At 44.2% G+C, this 21,859-nt stretch overlaps 5 non-coding genes and 1 pseudogene across 5 annotated transcripts; all 6 read left to right on the forward strand.

Annotated features, from left to right (window-relative positions):
- The first annotated feature begins 5,630 nt into the window (after nucleotides 1-5,630).
- trnap-agg (transfer RNA proline (anticodon AGG)) lies at nucleotides 5,631-5,702 on the forward strand. Its single transcript has one exon. It is a non-coding gene; the product is annotated as a tRNA-Pro (tRNA).
- A 1,789-nt stretch (nucleotides 5,703-7,491) lies between these two features.
- On the forward strand, nucleotides 7,492-7,563 carry trnap-agg (transfer RNA proline (anticodon AGG)). The gene has a single exon. It is a non-coding gene; the product is annotated as a tRNA-Pro (tRNA).
- An 866-nt stretch (nucleotides 7,564-8,429) lies between these two features.
- trnap-agg (transfer RNA proline (anticodon AGG)) lies at nucleotides 8,430-8,500 on the forward strand. The gene has a single exon. It is a non-coding gene; the product is annotated as a tRNA-Pro (tRNA).
- Nucleotides 8,501-12,372: 3,872 nt separating this feature from the next.
- On the forward strand, nucleotides 12,373-12,444 carry trnap-ugg (transfer RNA proline (anticodon UGG)). The gene has a single exon. It is a non-coding gene; the product is annotated as a tRNA-Pro (tRNA).
- Nucleotides 12,445-13,313: 869 nt separating this feature from the next.
- On the forward strand, nucleotides 13,314-13,385 carry trnap-ugg (transfer RNA proline (anticodon UGG)). The gene has a single exon. It is a non-coding gene; the product is annotated as a tRNA-Pro (tRNA).
- A 7,124-nt stretch (nucleotides 13,386-20,509) lies between these two features.
- LOC127642226 (uncharacterized) lies at nucleotides 20,510-21,859 on the forward strand (annotated as a pseudogene).

The following is a 21,859-nucleotide window of genomic DNA, read 5'->3' on the forward strand; positions in this document are numbered from 1 at the left end:
GAAGACGGGAGAGCTCACGTGATCCTTTCTCTCTCTCTCAGCTCCTGCAGTAACGGAAAGATGGATTTTCCAGTGCTCTATAATATTTCTCTTCCCACGTACAAGGACATTTTTAAGAAAAATACTGTGTGGAAAGGTGTATCTGAGATCACGGGATTTTATGGACCCAGACAGACCGGCATTTGAATTTTACGCGCAGATAAACAGCCGCTATGGCAAACAGCACGCTTTGTTTCTCATTCATCTTTGATATAAAGCATTTTATGTACTGATTCCATTTATATTTAGTCTTTTCCCTCCAAAATATTTATTTTTAGTGGCAAGAAAAGAGATTCGCTGTCAACAGCAATGGAATGACATCCGTGAATGTCATTTATAAACGTTACTAGGCAACCAGTAGTGGGAACACCCACTAGCGACTTCACCGCCAGCAACTGGCGACCTGCAGCGATAAAGTCGCTGGCAGTGTGTACGCACCTTTAATGGTGAATAAGTGAGAAATCAATCTGTTCATGTGTATGAAGCTTACAAAATGTAATTATTGCCTACAAGATCTTTCTGCTCTATAAAACCAACGAGGCAAGGAAGTGCAACTTAAATCGAACCACAACATCCACTGTTGATATTTCCACTTTCATCTACTGTTTTTAACCTGTGATTACCCCTTTTCTTGCACTTTTTATGACAAGAAGAAATCAATTGCGAGTGTTGCCACGGTCCGGTATCGTTCGTTCATTTGTTTTTGCTTTCATATATAAAAACGAAAAACGAGAAAACTACTCCTTTTTCGTTTTTTCGTTTTTTTTGAAAAACGAAAAACTAAATTATGACTTGATTTTTGGTTTTCCCGTTCTTGCACGGAAATCAGAAAAACGACTTGATATTCCGATTTTCCCCTGTGGGTGGGGCTAAATCTGATTGGCAGGATATGCATTCATTGTTTTTCAAATTAAGAGTTTTCCAAACACTGTATTTGTTAGCCTGTAAAATTAATAGTCTATATGCATGCTATTTGTCACCCAATTATTTGGCTTCACTGACTGAAAAAATCTATTGAAATAGCCTAAATTCAAGCCTAAAAGCCTGTTCACGCACTGACAGTTGTCATTATACAAATTTAAATAATACATTTATTCTTTGTTTTAGATGTTTTTATGAACTTAAATTCTTATGAATAATATATTTTCTATAATGTCTATTTGTTATTTATGGCCTGTATGCACATACACATAAATATGCTTTGAGGTTCCTAGTAATATGCCACATGCAGGCTATAGTCAAAGTTTAGTGCTATATTACATCGTCATTATAATACAATATAATGCAGGATTGTCATCTGTCCTCTTATGTCAGATTCTTAAATTTAGTCAACAAATTCAATCAGAATGCAAAGACACTGTGTTTGGTGTATGGTTACTATGACCAAATAAAAGGAAGTCGGTATCAATATAATACATTTTTGGATTGAGATTTTGGATTGAGATTGACCCAGGCTGTTTAGCCTGTGTCATGTGGATTTACACATACACAGCAAATTATAATTGCATAAATTATGTTAAGAGATTAATGTTTTAAATGTAAAAAATTGTATGTAGAAATATGAAATTATTGGAAAAAAAATGAAACGTCTACTTTTTAACTATATGAAACTAACACCGCCATTAGGTGGCGGCAAGTCTCTAATGAGGGAGTTGATTCCTTTATTCCAGGGGGTCGACAAGTAAGGTTGGCATCGGGCCAAAAAATATTTTTGACACTAGATGGCTGGCCAGAACATAGTCAATGGATAATTTAAGAAATTAATTGATGAAAAATGCAACTAGAATTGCATGTGACAGACTGTTACAGTGTCTTTTGTAACTGGTGGTGAGCTGTTACTCTGTTAAATCCTGTAGTAGGACAGTCATTAACAAAAAGCCACATTTGTGTGGGGGTGTCCGGGTTTTACACTGAATACATTAATAAAGCAGTAGGGATGAGTCACGATTTTCGAATATTCGATTTGTTGATTTAATTATAGAATATCGAATAGGTCGTGCGATTATTGTCTAAAAAAAGATTGATGAAGTGTTTCTGCCAAATGCCTCTGTTGCAGCAGATATGTATCATCAAGAAGTTGGGTCAGCTCTGACCAGGTTGTCCATGTTTGGCAGTAATCCCATCACATCAGTAGAGGACAGAGCCAGTGTGGAACAGCACTTCACAGAACAGTGGCCTGACATTTCTGTTCTTTTTGATGAGGCAGTGAACTACAATGGCACACCTTTCAAAAATGCGTTGATGTGTCTAATAAACACAACAAAAAGATTTGCCTAAAAATTGTTCATGTTTTATTGATTATCTGATGTTTCAACGATTTACTTAATCAAAATAAATGCATGTAACAAGCTAAAATTTCTGTAAGTGTTTCCATGCATATTGAAATATAATTTCATTTACATCTTAGTGAAAGCTACCCTACATTTCAGATGACAAATGTGGATATTTGTAGGCCTATGAGAATATTAATTCATGATTCAAAAGTGTAACAGTTGTTACTTATTTTTATATATTTGATATAGTCTATTGGTGAAGTAGCTTTTTTAATATAGAACTGCTTTTGAAATTATTATACAAATGTAAAGTCATTCTGTTGGATAATATTTGTTCCTTAGTGTAAAATGGAAGTATGGTAATTTTATTATATGAGCAAAAAACTATATGCTGTAACAGTTTTAGAACTAGACAAATCTCTGCATTAATAATATGGTATTAAATGCATTAATAGGCTAATATAAAAATTGCTGTGTTTGCTCGGATTTGAACCCGTGTCATGATCGTAACGTAAGTTCTACCACTCGGCCATGAGTGTACTCACTGAGAAATGCCCAAACATTCGTTTCTCTAGTGTGTGTTCAGCTCACATGAGCGAGAAGCTCTTCATTCGTTTCATTCCTCAATAGAATAGTAAAAAAATATCAGCTTAATTGCACCTAATTTATTTTTGTTTGTTTATTTGATTTTTTTTTTTTGTTATCGCTGCTCCCCGCCCGGGTTATAGGCTTATGTCGCCAACCGACGTCAAGATAGGCCTACAATATGAAATATATAGGCTATATATTGTTCTTGTCTCTATTTTTTCTATTTTTCTGGGCTAAAAATGTTTTATTCTGTTTACCATAGTTGTAGTATTTCATCTTTACTGTTAATTGACATTAACCCCACTTACAGGTGAAACTCGAAAAATTTGAATATCGTGCAAAAGTTAATTAATTTCAGTAATTCAACTTAAAAGGTGAAACTAATATATTATATAGACTCATTACAAGCAAAGTAAGATATTTCAAGCCTTTATTTGATATCATTTTGATGATTATGGCTTACAGCTTATGAAAACCCCAAATTCAGAATCTCAGAAAATTAGAATATTGTGAAAAGGTTCAGTATTGTAGGCTCAAAGTGTCACACTCTAATCAGCTAAACACCTGCAAAGGGTTCCTGAGCCTTTAAATGGTCTCTCAGTCTGGTTCAGTTGAATTCACAATCATGGGGAAGACTGCTGACCTGACAGTTGTTTAGAAAATCATCATTGACACCCTCCACAAGGAGGGAAAGCCTCAAAAGGTAATTGCAAAAGAAGTTGGATGTTCTCAAAGTGCTGTATCAAAGCACATTAATAGAAAGTTAAGTGGAAGGGAAAAGTGTGGAAGAAAAAGGTGCACAAGCAGCAGGGATGACCGTAGCCTGGAGAGGATTGTCAGGAAAAGGCCATTCAGATGTGTGGGGAGCTTCACAAGGAGTGGACTGAGGCTGGAGTTACTGCATCAAGAGCCACCACACACAGACGGGTCCTGGACATGGGCTTCAAATGTCAAACGCCTTACCTGGGCTAAAGAAAAAAAGAACTGGTCTGTTGCTCAGTGGTCCAAAGTCCTCTTTTCTGATGAGAGCAAATTTTGCATCTCATTTGGAAACCAAGGTCCCAGAGTCTGGAGGAAGAATGGAGAGGCACACAATCCAAGATGCTTGAAGTCCAGTGTGAAGTTTCCACAGTCTGTGTTGGTTTGGGGAGCCATGTCATCGGCTGGTGTTGGTCCACTGTGCTTTATTAAGTCCAGAGTCAACGCAGCCGCCTACCGGGACATTTTAGGGCACTTCATGCTTCCTTCAGCAGACAAGCTTTATGGAGATGCTGACTTCATTTTCCAGCAGGACTTGGCACCTGCCCACACTGCCAAAAGTACCAAAACCTGGTTCAATGACCATGGTATTACTGTGCTTGATTGGCCAGCAAACTCGCTTGACCTGAACCCCATAGAGAATCTATGGGGCATTGCCAAGAGAAAGATGAGAGTCATGAGACCAAACAATGCAGAAGAGCTGAAGGCCGCTATTGAAGCATCTTGGTCTTCCATAACACCTCAGCAGTGCCACAGGCTGATAGCATCCATGCCACGCCGCATTGAGGCAGTAATTAATGCAAAAGGGGCCCAAACCAAGTACTGAGTACATATGCATGATTATACTTTTCAGAGGGCCGACATTTCTGTATTTAAAATCCTTTTTTTATTGATTTCATGTAATATTCTAATTTTCTGAGATTCTGAATTTGGGGTTTTCATAAGCTGTAAGCCATAATCATCAAAATGATATCAAATAAAGGCTTGAAATGTCTTACTTTGCTTGTAATGAGTCTATATAATATATTAGTTTCACCTTTTAAGTTGAATTACTGAAATTAATGAACTTTTGCACGATATTCTAATTTTTCGAAGTTTCACCTGTACATTTCAAAATGCGGCAATTGCTGCTGTTTTGCACAATATCCATTTGCGCCACCTGGCGGTCATTTCGCGAATGACTTGAAATGCGACTGGTTTATTTTTTTCTGCGGCGATAATAGGCATTTTGGTTGACTACTGTAGGTGTTTGCCAATGACTGTCTTGAAAGGCATCCTCAAAACTGTAGTGAGCAGGAGTATAGGGATCGGCAAAAGTAACCTATATTGCGATGGAATGCAATATAAACTATAAGAAGCTCTTCTCTCCATTCAGCCTTTTGTCTGATAACCACCGTGACAACTTCAATGCGTGAACATGTTTACATTTAGGCTATTTCAATAGATTTTTAAGTCAGTGAAGCCAAATAATTGGGTGACAAATAGCATGCATATAGACTATTAATTTTACAGGCTAACAAATACAGTGTTTGGAAAACTCTTAATTTGAAAAACAATGAATGCATATCCTGCCAATCAGATTTAGCCCCACCCACAGGGGAAAATCGGAATATCAAGTCTTTTTTCTGATTTCCGTGCAAGAACGGAAAACCAAAAATCAAGTCATAATTTAGTTTTTTCGTTTTAAAAAACGAAAAACGAAAAAAGGAGTTGTTTTCTCGCTTTTTCGCTTTTATATATGAAAGCAAAAACAAATGAACGAACGATACCCGGACCTGCCACCTAATTAGTGCAAATAACTCCAAGAGTATGAGCACGCTATGTGTTCAGAGTATGCGCATTTAGAACACTCTGGCCGCATATTTTCAGTGCTCAACTTTCAGCTGATGACAAATTTTTATACTCTCAAGAAGAGATATATTCTGGATATTCATTGGCAGGTACTTTGCAGCCCATAGGTCCAAAATAAGTGGCTCGTTGGTCTAGGGGTATGATTCTCGCTTAGGGTGCGAGAGGTCTCGGGTTCAAATCCCGGACGAGCCCACTGTATACCATGTGCACTTGGTTTATGAGGAAGGTCTGCATCAGGGGACTTCTTGGATTTAGGTTGTCTTTTTCTAGCGTACTGCACCATAGATTTTCAGGAAATCAATGCTAAGGTGCTTATTAGTTACAGCTTGCCTGGTGCTAATCACACCTAGATTGCAGTTTCTTTCCCGGTATCACCTACAGAGGGGACTTTAAGGGAGTTTTTTTGCAGGGGGAGTTAAAGGCCTCAAAATGCTCTCATAGCCTCTCGCTCTGTGTTCTCCAGGCATATGTCAACATGAAGAGTGCTTCGAAACTGCCAGTGTTGCTGAAATGACTAAGGTGGGTGAGAATTAGACTGAAGATCCATCCTCTTTAGGTTCCACGGTGTAGTAGCTAGCACTCTGAATCCAGCAATCCGACTTCATATCTCAATGGGACCATTAATGATGAATAAGTGAGAAATCAATCTGTTCATGTGTATGAAGCTTACAGAATGTAATTATTGCCTACAAGATCTTTCTGCTCTATAAAACCAACGAGGCAAGGAAGTGCAACTTAAATCGCACCACAACATCCACTGTTGATATTTCCACTTTCATCTACTGTTTTTAACCTGTGATTACCCCTTTTTCTTGCACTTTTTATGACAACAACAAATAAATTGCAAGTGTTGCCACCTAATTAGTGCAAATAACTCCAAGAGTATGAGCACGCTATGTGTTCAGAGTATGCGATTTAGAACACTCTGGCACGATATTTTCAGTGCTCAACTTTCAGCTGATGACAAATTTTTATACTGTCAAGTAGAGATATATTCTGGATTTTCATGGGCAGGTACTTTGCAGCCCATAGGTCAAGAAAGGTGGCTCGTTGGTCTAGGGGTATGATTCTCGCTTTGGGTGCGAGAGGTCTCGGTTCAAATCCCGGACGAGCCCACTGTATACCATGTGCAGTTGGTTTGTGAGGAAGGTCTGCAGCAGGGGACTTCTTGGATTTAGGTTGTATTTTTCTAGCTGCACTGCACCTCACATTTTTTATTACTAGATTTTCAGGAAATCAATGCTAAGGTGCTTATTAGTTACAGCTTGCCTGGTGCTAATCACACCTAGATTGCAGTTTCTTTCCGGTATCACCTACAGAGGGACTTTAAGGGAGTTTTTTTGCAGGGGAGTTAAAGGCCTCAAAATGCTCTCATAGCCTCTCGCTCTGTGTTCTCCAGGCATATGTCAACATGAAGAGTGCTTCGAACTGCCAGTGTTGCTGAAATGACTAAGGTGGGTGAGAATTAGACTGAAGATCCATCCTCTTTAAGTTCCACGGTGTAGTAGCTAGCACTCTGACTCCAGCAATCCGACTTCATATCTCAATGGGACCATTAATGGTGAATAAGTGAGAAATCAATCTGTTCATGTGTATGAAGCTTACAAAATGTAATTATTGCCTACAAGATCTTTCTACTCTATAAAACCAACGAGGCAAGGAAGTACAACTTAAATCGAACCACAACATCCACTGTTGATATTTCCACTTTCATCTACTGATTTTAACCTGTGATTACCCCTTTTTCTTGCACTTTTATGACAACAAGAAATCAATTGCGAGTGTTGCCACCTAATTAGTGCAAATAACTCCAAGAGTATGAGCACGCTATGTGTTCAGAGTATGCGCATTTAGAACACTCTGGCCGCAGTATTTTCAGTGCTCAACTTTCAGCTGATGACAAATTTTTATACTGTCAAGTAGAGATATATTCTGGAGTTTCATTGGCAGGTACTTTGCAGCCCATAGGTCCAAAATAGGTGGCTCGTTGGTCTAGGGGTATGATTCTCGCTTAGGGTGCGAGAGGTCCCGGGTTCAAATCCTGGACGAGCCCACTTTATACCTTTTGCAGTTGGTTTATGAGGAAGGTCTTCAGCAGGGAACTTCTTGGATTTAGGTTGTATTTTTCTAGCGTACTGCACCTCACATTTTTTATTACTAGATTTTCAGGAAATCAATGCTAAGGTGCTTATTAGTTACAGCTTGCCTGGTGCTAATCACACCTAGATTGCAGTTTCTTTCCCGGTATCACCTACAGAGGGACTTTAAGGGAGTTTTTTGCAGGGGAGTTAAAGGCCTCAAAATACTCTCATAGCCTCTCGCTCTGTGTTCTCCAGGCATATGTCAACATGAAGAGTGCTTCGGAACTGCCAGTGTTGCTGAAATGACTAAGGTGGGTGAGAATTAGACTGAAGATCCATCCTCTTTAAGTTCCACGGTGTAGTAGCTAGCACTCTGACTCCAGCAATCCGACTTCATATCTCAATGGGACCATTAATGGTGAATAAGTGAGAAATCAATCTGTTCATGTGTATGAAGCTTACAAAATGTAATTATTGCCTACAAGATCTTTCTACTCTATAAAACCAACGAGGCAAGGAAGTACAACTTAAATCGAACCACAACATCCACTGTTGATATTTCCACTTTCATCTACTGATTTTAACCTGTGATTACCCCTTTTTCTTGCACTTTTTATGACAACAAGAAATCAATTGCGAGTGTTGCCACCTAATTAGTGCAAATAACTCCAAGAGTATGAGCACGCTATGTGTTCAGAGTATGCGATTTAGAACACTCTGGCCGCAGTATTTTCAGTGCTCAACTTTCAGCTGATGACAAATTTTTATACTGTCAAGTAGAGATATATTCTGGAGTTTCATTGGCAGGTACTTTGCAGCCCATAGGTCCAAAATAGGTGGCTCGTTGGTCTAGGGGTATGATTCTCGCTTAGGGTGCGAGAGGTCCCGGTTCAAATCCTGGACGAGCCCACTTTATACCTTTTGCAGTTGGTTTATGAGGAAGGTCTTCAGCAGGGAACTTCTTGGATTTAGGTTGTCTTTTTCTAGCGTACTGCACCTCACATTTTTTATTACTAGATTTTCAGGAAATCAATGCTAAGGTGCTTATTAGTTACAGCTTGCCTGGTGCTAATCACACCTAGATTGCAGTTTCTTTCCCGTATCACCTACAGAGGGACTTTAAGGGAGTTTTTTTGCAGGGGAGTTAAAGGCCTCAAAATGCTCTCATAGCCTCTCGCTCTGTGTTCTCCAGGCATATGTCAACATGAAGAGTGCTTCGAACTGCCAGTGTTGCTGAAATGACTAAGGTGGGTGAGAATTAGACTGAAGATCCATCCTCTTTAAGTTCCACGGTGTAGTAGCTAGCACTCTGAATCCAGCAATCCGACTTCATATCTCAATGGGACCATTAATGGTGAATAAGTGAGAAATTAATCTGTTCATGTGTATGAAGCTTACAAAATGTAATTATTGCCTACAAGATCTTTCTGCTCTATAAAACCAACGAGGCAAGGAAGTGCAACTTAAATCGAACCACAACATCCACTGTTGATATTTCCACTTTCATCTACTGTTTTTAACCTGTGATTACCCCTTTTTCTTGCACTTTTTATGACAAGAAGAAATCAATTGCGAGTGTTGCCACCTAATTAGTGCAAATAACTCCAAGAGTATGAGCACGCTATGTGTTCAGAGTATGCGATTTAGAACACTCTGGCCGCATATTTTCAGTGCTCAACTTTCAGCTGATGACAAATTTTTATACTGTCAAGTAGAGATATATTCTGGATTTTCATTGGCAGGTACTTTGCAGCCCATAGGTCCAAAATAGGTGGCTCGTTGGTCTAGGGGTATGATTCTCGCTTAGGGTGCTAGAGGTCCCGGTTCAAATCCCGGACGAGCCCACTGTAAACCATGTGCAGTTGGTTTATGAGGAAGGTCTTCAGCAGGGAGCTTCTTGCATTTAGGTTGTCTTTTTCTAGCGTACTGCACCTCACATTTTTTATTACTAGATTTTCAGGAAATCAATGCTAAGGTGCTTATTAGTTACAGCTTGCCTGGTGCTAATCACACCTAGATTGCAGTTTCTTTCCGGTATCACCTACAGAGGGGACTTTAAGGGAGTTTTTTGCAGGGGAGTTAAAGGCCTCAAAATGCTCTCATAGCCTCTTGCTCTGTGTTCTCCAGGCATATGTCAACATGAAGAGTGCTTCGAAACTGCCAGTGTTGCTGAAATGACTAAGGTGGGTGAGAATTAGACTAAGATCCATCCTCTTTAGGTTCCACAGTGTAGTAGCTAGCACTCTGAATCCAGCAATCCGACTTCAAATCTCAATGGGACTATTAAGGTGCGTACACACTGCCAGCGACATCGCGCACGACAGCCACTCTATACCATTCATTTTCAATGCGAGCACAGCGACTTCCGGCGACACGAGCTGTCGCGACCATTGGCGCTAGATGTGGGCATGTCCAGCGACGCGACAAAGTTGAGAAAAGTTAAACTTTGGAGCTGACTAACGGACGCTGACAGCCAATAGGAGAGAAGACTGGAGAGCTCACGTGATCCTTTCTCTCTCTTTCAGCTCCTGCAGTAACTGAAAGATGGATGAATGGCTAATTCTTGCTGTTAGAAATTTTCCAGTGCTCTATGATATTTCTCTTCCCACGTACAAGGACATTTTTAAGAAAAATACTGCGTGTAAAGGTGTATCTGAGATCACAGGGATTTTATGGACCCAGACAGACCAGCATTTGAATTTTCACCGCAGATAAACAGCCGCTATGGCAAACAGCACGCCTTGTTTGTCATTCATCTTTGATATAAAGCATTTTATGTACTGATTCCATTTATATTTAGTCTTTTCCCTCCAAAATATTTATTTTTAGTGGCAAGAAAAGAGATTCGCTGTCAACAGCAATGGAATGACATCCGTGAATGTCATTTATAAACGTTACTAGGCAACCAGTAGTGGGAACACCCACTAGCGACTTCACCGCCAGCAACTGGCGACCTGCAGCGATAAAGTGGCTGGCAGTGTACGCACCTTTAATGGTGAATAAGTGAGAAATCAATCTTTTCACGTGTATGAAGTTTACAAAATGTAATTATTGCCTACAAGATCTTTCTGCTCTATAAAACCAACGAGGCAAGGAAGTGCAACTTAAATCGAACCACAACATCCACTGTTGATATTTCCACTTTCATCTACTGTTTTTAACCTGTGATTACCCCTTTTTCTTGCACTTTTAATGACAACAACAAATCAATTGCAGTTGGTTTGTGTGGAAGCTCTGCAGCAGGGGACTTCTTGGATTTAGGTAGTCTTTTTCTAGCGTACTGCACCTCACATTTTTTTATTACTAGATTTTCAGGAAATCAATGCTAAGGTGCTTATTAGTTACAGCTTGCCTGGTGCTAATCACACCTAGATTGCAGTTTCTTTCCCGGTATCACCTACAGAGGGGACTTTAAGGGAGTTTTTTTGCAGGTGGAGTTAAAGGCCTCAAAATGCTCTCATAGCCTCTCGCTCTGTGTTCTCCAGGCATATGTCAACATGAAGAGTGCTTCGGAAACTGCCAGTGTTGCTGAAATGACTAAGGTGGGTGAGAATTAGACTGAAGATCCATCCTCTTTAGGTTCCACGGTGTAGTAGCTAGCACTCTGTATCCAGCAATCCGACTTCAAATCTCAATGGGACTATTAAGGTGCGTACACACTGCCAGCTGACATCGCAAGCACGACAGCTGACTCTATACCATTCATTTTCAATGCGAGCACAGCGACTTCCGGCGACACGAGCTGTCGCGACCATTGGCGCTAGATGTGGGCATGTCCAGCGACGCGACAAAGTTGAGAAAAGTTAAACTTTGGAGCGACTAACGGACGCGACAACCAATAGGAGAGAAGACTGGAGAGCTCACGTGATCCTTTCTCTCTCTCTTTCAGCTCCTGCAGTAACTGAAAGATGGATGAATGGCTAATTCTTGCTGTTAGAAATTTTCCAGTGCTCTATGATATTTCTCTTCCCACGTACAAGGACATTTTTAAGAAAAATACTGCGTGTAAAGGTGTATCTGAGATCACAGGGATTTTATGGACACAGACAGACCAGCATTTGAATTTTCGCCAGCAGATAAACAGCCGCTATGGCAAACAGCACGCCTTGTTTGTCATTCATCTTTGATATAAAGCATTTTATGTACTGATTCCATTTATATTTAGTCTTTTCCCTCCAAAATATTTATTTTTAGTGGCAAGAAAAGAGATTCGCTGTCAACAGCAATGGAATGACATCCGTGAATGTCATTTATAAACGTTACTAGGCAACCAGTAGTGGGAACACCCACTAGCGACTTCACCGCCAGCAACTGGCGACCTGCAGCGATAAAGTGGCTGGCAGTGTGTACGCACCTTTAATGGTGAATAAGTGAGAAATCAATCTTTTCACGTGTATGAAGCTTACAAAATGTAATTATTGCCTATAAGATCTTTCTGCTCTATAAAACCAACGAGGCAAGGAAGTGCAGCTTAAATCGAACCACAACATCCACTGTTGATATTTCCACTTTCATCTATTGTTTTTAACCTGTGATTACCCCTTTTTCTTGCACTTTTTATGACAACAAGAAATCAATTGCCAGTGTTGCCACCTAATTAGTGCAAATAACTCCAAGAGTATGAGCACGTTGCGTGTTCAGAGTATGCGCATTTAGAACACTCTGGCCGCATATTTTCAGTGCTCAACTTTCAGCTGATGACAAATTTTTATACTGTCAAGTAGAGATATATTCTGGATTTTCATGGGCAGGTACTTTGCAGCCCATAGGTCAAGAAAGGTGGCTCGTTGGTCTAGGGGTATGATTCTCGCTTTGGGTGCGAGAGGTCTCGGGTTCAAATCCCGGACGAGCCCACTGTATACCATGTGCAGTTGGTTTGTGAGGAAGGTCTGCAGCAGGGGACTTCTTGGATTTAGGTTGTATTTTTCTAGCGTACTGCACCTCACATTTTTTATTACTAGATTTTCAGGAAATCAATGCTAAGGTGCTTATTAGTTACAGCTTGCCTGGTGCTAATCACACCTAGATTGCAGTTTCTTTCCCGGTATCACCTACAGAGGGGACTTTAAGGGAGTTTTTTTGCAGGGGCAGTTAACCGCCTCAAAATGATCTCATAGCCTCTCGCTCTGTGTTCTCCAGGCATATGTCAACATGAAGAGTGCTTCGGGAACTGCCAGTGTTGCTGAAATGACTAAGGTGGGTGAGAATTAGACTGAAGATCCATCCTCTTTAGGTTCCACGGTGTAGTAGCTAGCACTCTGAATCCAGCAATCCGACTTCATATCTCAATGGGACCATTAATGGTGAATAAGTGAGAAATCAATCTGTTCATGTGTATGAAGCTTACAAAATGTAATTATTGCCTACAAGATCTTTCATCTCTATAAAACCAACGAGGCAAGGAAGTGCAACTTAAATCGTACCACAACATCCACTGTTGATATTTCCACTTTCATCTACTGTTTTTAACCTGTGATTACCCCTTTTTCTTGCACTTTTTATGACAAGAAGAAATCAATTGCGAGTGTTGCCACCTAATTAGTGCAAATAACTCCAAGAGTATGAGCACGTTGCGTGTTCAGAGTATGCGCATTTAGAACACTCTGGCCGCATATTTTCAGTGCTCAACTTTCAGCTGATGACAAATTTTTAAACTGTCAAGTAGAGATATATTCTGGATTTTCATTGGCAGGTACTTTGCAGCCCATAGGTCAAAAAAGGTGGCTTGTTGGTCTAGGGGTATGATTCTCGCTTTGGGTGCGAGAGGTCCCGGGTTCAAATCCCGGATGAGCCCACTGTATACCATGTGCAGTTGGTTTGTGAGGAAGGACTGCAGCAGGGGACTTCTTTGATTCAGGTTGTCTTTTTCTAGCGTACTGCACCTCACATTTTTTATTACTAGATTTTCAGGAAATCAATGCTAAGGTGCTTATTAGTTACAGCTTGCCTGGTGCTAATCACACCTAGATTGCAGTTTCTTTCCCGGTATCACCTACAGAGGGGACTTTAAGGGAGTTTTTTTGCAGGGGCAGTTAACCGCCTCAAAATGATCTCATAGCCTCTCGCTCTGTGTTCTCCAGGCATATGTCAACATGAAGAGTGCTTCGGGAACTGCCAGTGTTGCTGAAATGACTAAGGTGGGTGAGAATTAGACTGAAGATCCATCCTCTTTAGGTTCCACGGTGTAGTAGCTAGCACTCTGAATCCAGCAATCCGACTTCATATCTCAATGGGACCATTAATGGTGAATAAGTGAGAAATCAATCTGTTCATGTGTATGAAGCTTACAAAATGTAATTATTGCCTACAAGATCTTTCATCTCTATAAAACCAACGAGGCAAGGAAGTGCAACTTAAATCGTACCACAACATCCACTGTTGATATTTCCACTTTCATCTACTGTTTTTAACCTGTGATTACCCCTTTTTCTTTCACTTTTTATGACAAGAAGAAATCAATTGCGAGTGTTGCCACCTAATTAGTGCAAATAACTCCAAGAGTATGAGCACGTTGCGTGTTCAGAGTATGCGCATTTAGAACACTCTGGCCGCATATTTTCAGTGCTCAACTTTCAGCTGATGACAAATTTTTATACTGTCAAGTAGAGATATATTCTGGATTTTCATTGGCAGGTACTTTGCAGCCCATAGGTCAAAAAAGGTGTCTCGTTGATCTAGGGGTATGATTCTCGCTTTGGGTGCGAGAGGTCCAGGGTTCGAATCCTGTACGAGCCCACTGAATACCATGTGCAGTTGGTTTGTGAGGAAGGTGTGCAGCAGGGGACTTCTTGGATTTAGGTTGTCTTTTTCTAGCGTACTGCACCTCACATTTTTTATTACTAGATTTTCAGGAAATCAATGCTAAGGTGCTTATTAGTTACAGCTTGCCTGGTACCCCCCTGTCGACGGGCCTCATTGTAGTGTATTGGGCAATCGGGGAGCTGTCCATATCTCCCATAGGTGGATCTCGAACACGAGATGATGAAAGAGAACAATAGGTTACTGTCGTAACCCCGGTTCTCTGAAACATCGAGTGGAGAGATCCACTAAGCTTGCCCCGCTTGCTGTACGAGAAGCGAATATGCTCACTGAGGTAAGATAGCGCGTACGCGTGTTTTATGCACTTGGTAAGGGGCGGGTCCCTTACCGAGCACTGGACACGCGCTTCTGTCTGTCAGGCCAGACTTGGTGCAATTGGATGCTTCTGCAGAGGTCAGGTGCGGATGCCCTTCCCATAGGTGGATCTCTCCACTCGATGTTTCAGAGAACCGGGCTTATGATAGTAACCTATTGTTTCTTTCCCGGTATCACCTACAGAGGGGACTTTAAGGGAGTTTTTTTGCAGGGGGAGTTAAAGGCCTCAAAATGCTCTCATAGCCTCTCGCTCTGTGTTCTCCAGGCATATGTCAACATGAAGAGTGCTTCGGAAACTGCCAGTGTTGCTGAAATGACTAAGGTGGGTGAGAATTAGACTGAAGATCCATCCTCTTTAGGTTCCACAGTGTAGTAGCTAGCACTCTGAATCCAGCAATCCGACTTCAAATCTCAATGGGACTATTAAGGTGCGTACACACTGCCAGCGACATCGCGCACGACAGCGACTCAATACCATTCATTTTCAATGCGAGCACAGCGACTTCCGGCGACACGAGCTGTCGCGACCATTGGCGCTAGATGTGGGCATGTCCAGCGACGCGACAAAGTTTAGAAAAGTTAAACTTTGGAGCGACTAACGGATGCGACAGCCAATAGGAGAGAAGACGGGAGAGCTCACGTGATCCTTCTCTCTCTCTCTCAGCTCCTGCAGTAACGGAAAGATGGATGAATGGCTAATTCTTGCTGTTAGAAATTTTCCAGTGCTCTATGATATTTCTCTTCCCACGTACAAGGACATTTTTAAGAAAAATACTGCGTGGAAAGGTGTATCTGAGATCACGGGATTTTATGGACCCAGACAGACCGGCATTTGAATTTTCGCCGCAGATAAACAGCCGCTATGGCAAACAGCAGGCCTTGTTTCTCATTCATCTTTGATATAAAGCATTTTATGTACTGATTCCATTTATATTTAGTCTTTTCCCTCCAAAATATTTATTTTTAGTGGCAAGAAAAGAGATTCGCTGTCAACAGCAATGGAATGACATCCGTGAATGTCATTTATAAACGTTACTAGGCAACCAGTAGTGGGAACACCCACTAGCTGACTTCACCGCCAGCAAATGGCTGAACTGCAGCGATAAAGTCGCTGGCAGTGTGTACGCACCTTTAATGGTGAATAAGTGAGAAATCAATCTGTTCATGTGTATGAAGCTTACAAAATGTAATTATTGCCTACAAGATCTTTCTGCTCTATAAAACCAACGAGGCAAGGAAGTGCAACTTAAATCGAACCACAACATCCACTGTTGATATTTCCACTTTCATCTATTGTTTTTAACCTGTGATTACCCCTTTTTCTTGCACTTTTTATGACAAGAAGAAATCAATTGCAAGTGTTGCCACCTAATTAGTACAAATAACTCCAAGAGTATGAGCACGCTACGTGTTCAGAGTATGCGTATTTAGAACACTCTGGCCGCATATTTTCAGTGCTCAACTTTCAGCTGATGACAAATTTTTATACTGTCAAGTAGAGATATATTCTGGATTTTCATTGGCAGGTACTTTGCAGCCCATAGGTCAAGAAAGCTGGCTCGTAGGTCTAGGGGTATGGTTCTCGCTTTGGTTGCGAGAGGTCTCGGTTTCAAATCCCGGATGAGCCCACTGTATACCATGTGCAGTTGGTTTGTGAGGAAGGTCTGCAGCAGGGGACTTCTTGGATTTAGGTTGTCTTTTTCTAGCGTACTGCACCTCACATTTTTTATTACTAGATTTTCAGGAAATCAATGCTAAGGTGCTTATTAGTTACAGCTTGCCTGGTGCTAATCACACCTAGATTGCAGTTCTCTTTCATCATCTCGTGTTCGAGATCCACCTATGGGAAGGGCATCTGCACCTGACCTCTGCAGAAGCATCCAATTGCACCAAGTCTGGCCTGACAGACAGAAGCGCGTGTCCAATGCTCGGTAAGGGACCCGCCCCTTACCAAGTGTATAAAACACTCGTGCACGCTATCTTACCTCAGTTGTTATTCACTTCTCGCGACCTCTTTGCTTCGCAGCTCTACGTTTTTCGCTGACTTCACCACAGTCAACAGGAGGAAATATCCATTTGATCAGCCTCCGCCAGGCGTGATTGTCAGACGGTTGCGCTTAGTTGCGATTAATTCGGGTTGCAAGCCACCCACGCCGCTACCTGGATTTGCTCAGGCTGCCCGCCTGTTTATCAACTTTCACCTCTCCAATGGATCACAAGCTCTCCGGTAACCCACCGGACGTGCAGTCGCGTGCATGCCCTGCCGCCTGCGGTTCACTCATTGCCGCGAGGGATGCCCATCCCTTCTGCGTGGTGTGCATGGGACTAAGACACGCGCAGGAAGCGCTTTCACTTCCTGAGAACTGCACCCATTGCTTCGCCCTGCCTAGGAAGCTTCTTCGACGAAGACTCAAGGTTGTATCCTCTCAAGGCACGGACGAACATTACGATTCGGACGCTGGAGTAGGTGAAAGCGTTACAGCTCTGGGGACTTCCCAGAGCATGCCTGCTCTCAGTTGGGCTGACCAGTCTAACGAGGGCCTACTCGAGGAAATCCTTCCCGGTATTTCCTCGTTCGACGACGAGCCGCCCGGCTCAGGCGAGGACGAGGACCCCGCTATACTTGAGGACTCGGACGACGAGTTAACCACCCCGTCCGCCCAAGTTCCCCTGGTTAGCGGCTCGGCTACACTGCCGCGACGTGGTCCTTCTCGAGGTGTGTGAGCGAGCGGCCGCTCGTCTCGGCATGGAATGGCCGGCCCTCCAGAACGCCGCGACCAAGAGAGGGATGTGTATGATGGCTAACTCCTAGGTCCCCCTTCCGGTCCTAGGAAGCAGCTCATGCCTGTACTCCCTGCGTGCGCTAAGCACATGCGACTCTATTGGAAGGACCCGCTAGATCTTAAGCACGGCTTAGCGGGTCTGGAGGTTAAGGATATGGCAGCGTGTGGCATGGGCTGACCCTCCCACCATCGAGCCCTCGATCGCCAGACACCTTAACCCCTCGCAGGAAGGATTACTGGCCCCTCCTAAGCCAGTTCTCCCTAATAAGATGGACCGCTTCTCAGCATCTGTCTTCCAGGCCTCGTACAAGGCCTCGGCTCTCACGGTAAGGGCTCTAAATGTTTCCTCCCTCCTCTCGGCCTACCAGGCCGAGCTGTTGGAGGACATGAGCACTCATTTGGAGAAAGGCGTGCCATCGCCGACGCTATGGAAGGAGATCGTTACCGTGAACGACCTGGTCCTTCGTAACGCCCGCCAGGCCGTCCAAGCCGGCGGACGCTCCATGGCCCTATGTGTTGTGGGGGAACGGGCCCTCTGGCTCAATCTCTCTGGTCTGCCCGACAGCGAGAAAAGACGCATAGCAGGAGCCCCAGTGGAACCAGGCCAGGCTCTTTTTGGCCCTGCTGTTGCACTTATGCAACAGCGGTGCGATGATAAGAAGAAGGAGGATGAGGCGTTTAAACCGTGCCTGCCTAGAAAGGCCACTCCACACCAGCCCCCCACACGGCCCCCTCAGGCCCCAGCCACAGGACGGCCGCATGCAGTAATACAGCCAGGCCTAAGGCTCGCAGCAGGCCACCCAGCCAGCAGCCTAGCCAGCAGCCCAACCATCCTCCTAAGCCCTGGGGTAAGACATCCTTCGCAGCGGCTGCAGCTAAAAAGCCCACCCACTCTACCCCGTCCGGACGGGAAGAGGAAGAGGCCTACCTGATGCTCAGCTCCAGGGGCTTCTCGGTCCAGGTTTTCAGGCTGACCAGCCCAGTGGACACAAGCTTGAGTTTTTTCCCCTTTACCCAAAAGGAGGAAGTTCTCAGCTCGAGGGCCCCTTTTCCCTCGCTCGGGTGCCCAACCCCAGTTCATTATGGACGTGTCACAAGTTCAGGTGTGGTCCATAAAAAATTCCCTCCCAGCTTCCAGTTCCAGAACTGGGGGAAATTCACTGTCCAGGTGTGCCCCTCCACTGTTGAAAAGTGCTCAACCACAGTCTCTTCACAGTTTGCACAAACCACTTCACACACATTCAATAAAGGTTCAATTCCCTGTGTGTGTTTCAAAAATAAAAACAACAAAAAAACAAGAACAACAAAAATATCAAACACTGAGAGCTGAAAGCTCTGCCAAGTGCTGTTGTTCCCTGAAATTCTACATGTCGCCCCTAAGTTGTCCACTAGATGGCACCATTGTATCACAAATGAACGATCCGGTTGTATTGCCTGCCCTAGGCAACTCGCCGGTGAGTGTGGGCTCTCTCACGTCACACGTGACAGCCTGGCAGTCTGTGTCTGCCCCAGAATGGGTGATTCGCACCATTACGAAGAGCTACAGACTTCAGTTTGCCAGAAAACCGCCACGTTTCAGCGGAGTTATCTTTTCTCACACAGAAGAGAGCTCCGCGCACATTCTGAAAGACGAGATCTCTTCTCTTCTCGAGAAGGGGGCGGTGCGAGTGGTACCTCCGCATCAATGTCAACAGGGTTTTTACTCCCGTTATTTCCTGATTCCAAAAAAGGACGGTTCACTTCGCCCTATTCTGGATCTCAGAGTGTTGAACAAACATTTAAGGAAATACAATTTCAGAATGTTAACCCACAACGGTCTCTCTCGTGCAATAAAACAGAGCGATTGGTTCACGCCGATCGATCTGAAAGATGCGTTTTTCACATCAACGCTTACCCGCCACACAGGAAGTTTCTTCGTTTCGCCTTCCAAGGCATATGTTACTGAATTCACAGTACTTCCATTTGGCCTAGCACTCAGTCCAAGAGTGTTTTGTACGTGTGCGGAAGCAGGGTTAGCCCCGCTGAGAATAGCGGGCTCAAAATCCTGATTTACATAGACGATTGGCTGATTATAGCCGATTCGAGAGAGATCGTCATGCAAAACACTGCCCGTGTGCTCGCTCACATCACAGCCTCGGCTTCAGAGTGAACGTGAGCAAGAGCAATTTCATTCCCGCGCAGAGAGTTACTTTTCTGGGTTTGGAGCTGAATTCGGTTACAATGCGCTGCGTCTCTCACAAGAGCGCGTTCTCTCCTTAATGAATTGCCTCTCACAATTCAAAGAAGGGCGAGAATACATTATCGCAGCATGTCTCAGGCTACAGGGTCTTATGGCTGCGGCTATACATGTCCTGCCTTTGGGCCTTCTGAGAATGAGGGCGTTCATGAAGTGGGTTTTAACTCTTCATCTCAGCCCTTTAGCTGATCTCTGCCGCTCTGTCACAGTGACGCTCGTGCACAGCAGCGCTGCGCCACTGGAGGAACGCAGAGTTCTACGCGCATGGGACCCCTCTCGGGGCGATTATGCTGCGGAAAGTAGTGACGACAGACGCGTCCTTAACAGGATGGGGAGCCACGCAAGAGGGCAGAACAGTGAATGGTGTGTGGCCAAGCACACTTCACTCAGCCCATATAAATTATTTAGAGCTCCTCACTGTGTGGAAGGCTCTGAATCACTTTCTGCCCCGCTTGCAGGGGCATCATGTGCTGGTGCGCTGCGACAACACGACAGCTGTAGCATATATCAACTGCCGGGGGGATGCGCTCCTCCAAGCTGCATGCTCTCGCTCACAGGCTGTTAGTATGGAGCAGGCGGCATTTCCTGTCGTTACGGGCGGCCCATGTCCCGGGCATACTGAACAGGGGCGCAGACCTCTTGTCAAGGGGAAATCCGCTCTACGGAGACTGGCGCCTCCATCCTCAGATAGTTTGTCTACTGTGGAGGAGGTTCGGCCAGCCAACCGTAGATCTCTTCGCCTCGCGTGAAAACGCCCATTGTCCTATGTTCTTCTCGCTACGGGACGAGGACGCCCCCCTCGGCGTGGACGCACTGGCCCACCCGTGGCCCAACGTGCTGCTCTATGCATTTCTTCCCCTTTGCCTCATAACGCCGTCTCTGGCCAGGGTGAGGGAACAGAGCTTGACCATGATTTTGATAGCTCCCAGGTGGCCCAAGGCGCCGTGGCTCTCTGAGATTATCCCTCTGCTGTATGCCCAGCCATGGCCCCTCCCACTTCGCACAGACCTTTTGTCTCAAGCTTAACGGGAAATTTATCACCACGCACCTGGACAGGGTGGCCCTCTGGGCCTGGCCCGTGAGAGGGCCAACTTAAACACATTGGGGCTCCCCACGTGTTGTGGCCACCATTCAGTGTGCCAGAGCCTCTTCAACACGGTCTCTTTACGACTGTAAGTGGCGGGTGTTCAAGAGTGGTGTGAAGGGCGACGGGTAACGCCATATCAGTGCTCAATCACCGACATCTTATGCTTTTTGCAGGACCTTATGGACAAGGGAAGATCCTTTTCCACTATTAAGGTCTATTTAGCGGCTATCGCTGCATGTCATGTGGGGTTCGACAGCGCTACGGTGGGGCAACACCCCCTTATTCGTAGGTTTATGAAGGGCGCACGCCGCTCTCTTCCAGTCCCCAGGAGAGTCGTTCCTGAATGGGACCTCTCCATGGTGCTGGACACAATGTCTCAACAGCCGTTTGAGCCCCTGGGGAGTATTTCCCTTAAGAATTTGTCTTTCAAGACAGCTTTGCTCTTGGCCTTGGCGTCTGCCAAGCGGGTCAGTGATATGCATGCATTCTCTGTTCATCCCTCGTGCACTAAATTCTCTCTCAGTGGAGATAAGGTTTTTCTCAGGCCCAACCCGGCCTTTATGCCAAAATGCTTCGCGGCATTCACGTGTGAGGTGATTGAGCTTTCCGCGTTGCACCCAGCTCCTTTCTCCTCCACAGAGGATCAGAGGTTGAACGCTTTGTGTCCTGTATGTGCCCTGCGGGTGTACTTAGACAGGACCAGCTCGTTTAGAAAAAGCGACCAGCTTTTCATCTCTTGGGGCCCCCCGCACTCAGGGAAACCCATTTCCAAGCAATGCCTTTCTCATTGGCTTGTGGAAGCTATATCTTTGGCATATGAATCAAGGGGAGTGCAGCCCCCAGAGGGCATCAGAGCTCACTCCACTAGAGGTATGGCTGCCTCTTGGGCTCTGTTTAAGGGAGTCTCTTTGCAGGACATATGTGCCGCTGCAAGCTGGGCCTCTCCCCATACGTTTGCCAGATACTACCGGCTAGATGTTACCAGAACCCCGGTAGCTCATTCTGTCCTGGGTGTCGGCTCTTTGTAG

This window comes from Xyrauchen texanus, unplaced genomic scaffold (assembly GCF_025860055.1).
Source record: "Xyrauchen texanus isolate HMW12.3.18 unplaced genomic scaffold, RBS_HiC_50CHRs HiC_scaffold_53, whole genome shotgun sequence".
Classification (NCBI taxonomy): Eukaryota; Metazoa; Chordata; class Actinopteri; order Cypriniformes; family Catostomidae; genus Xyrauchen; species Xyrauchen texanus.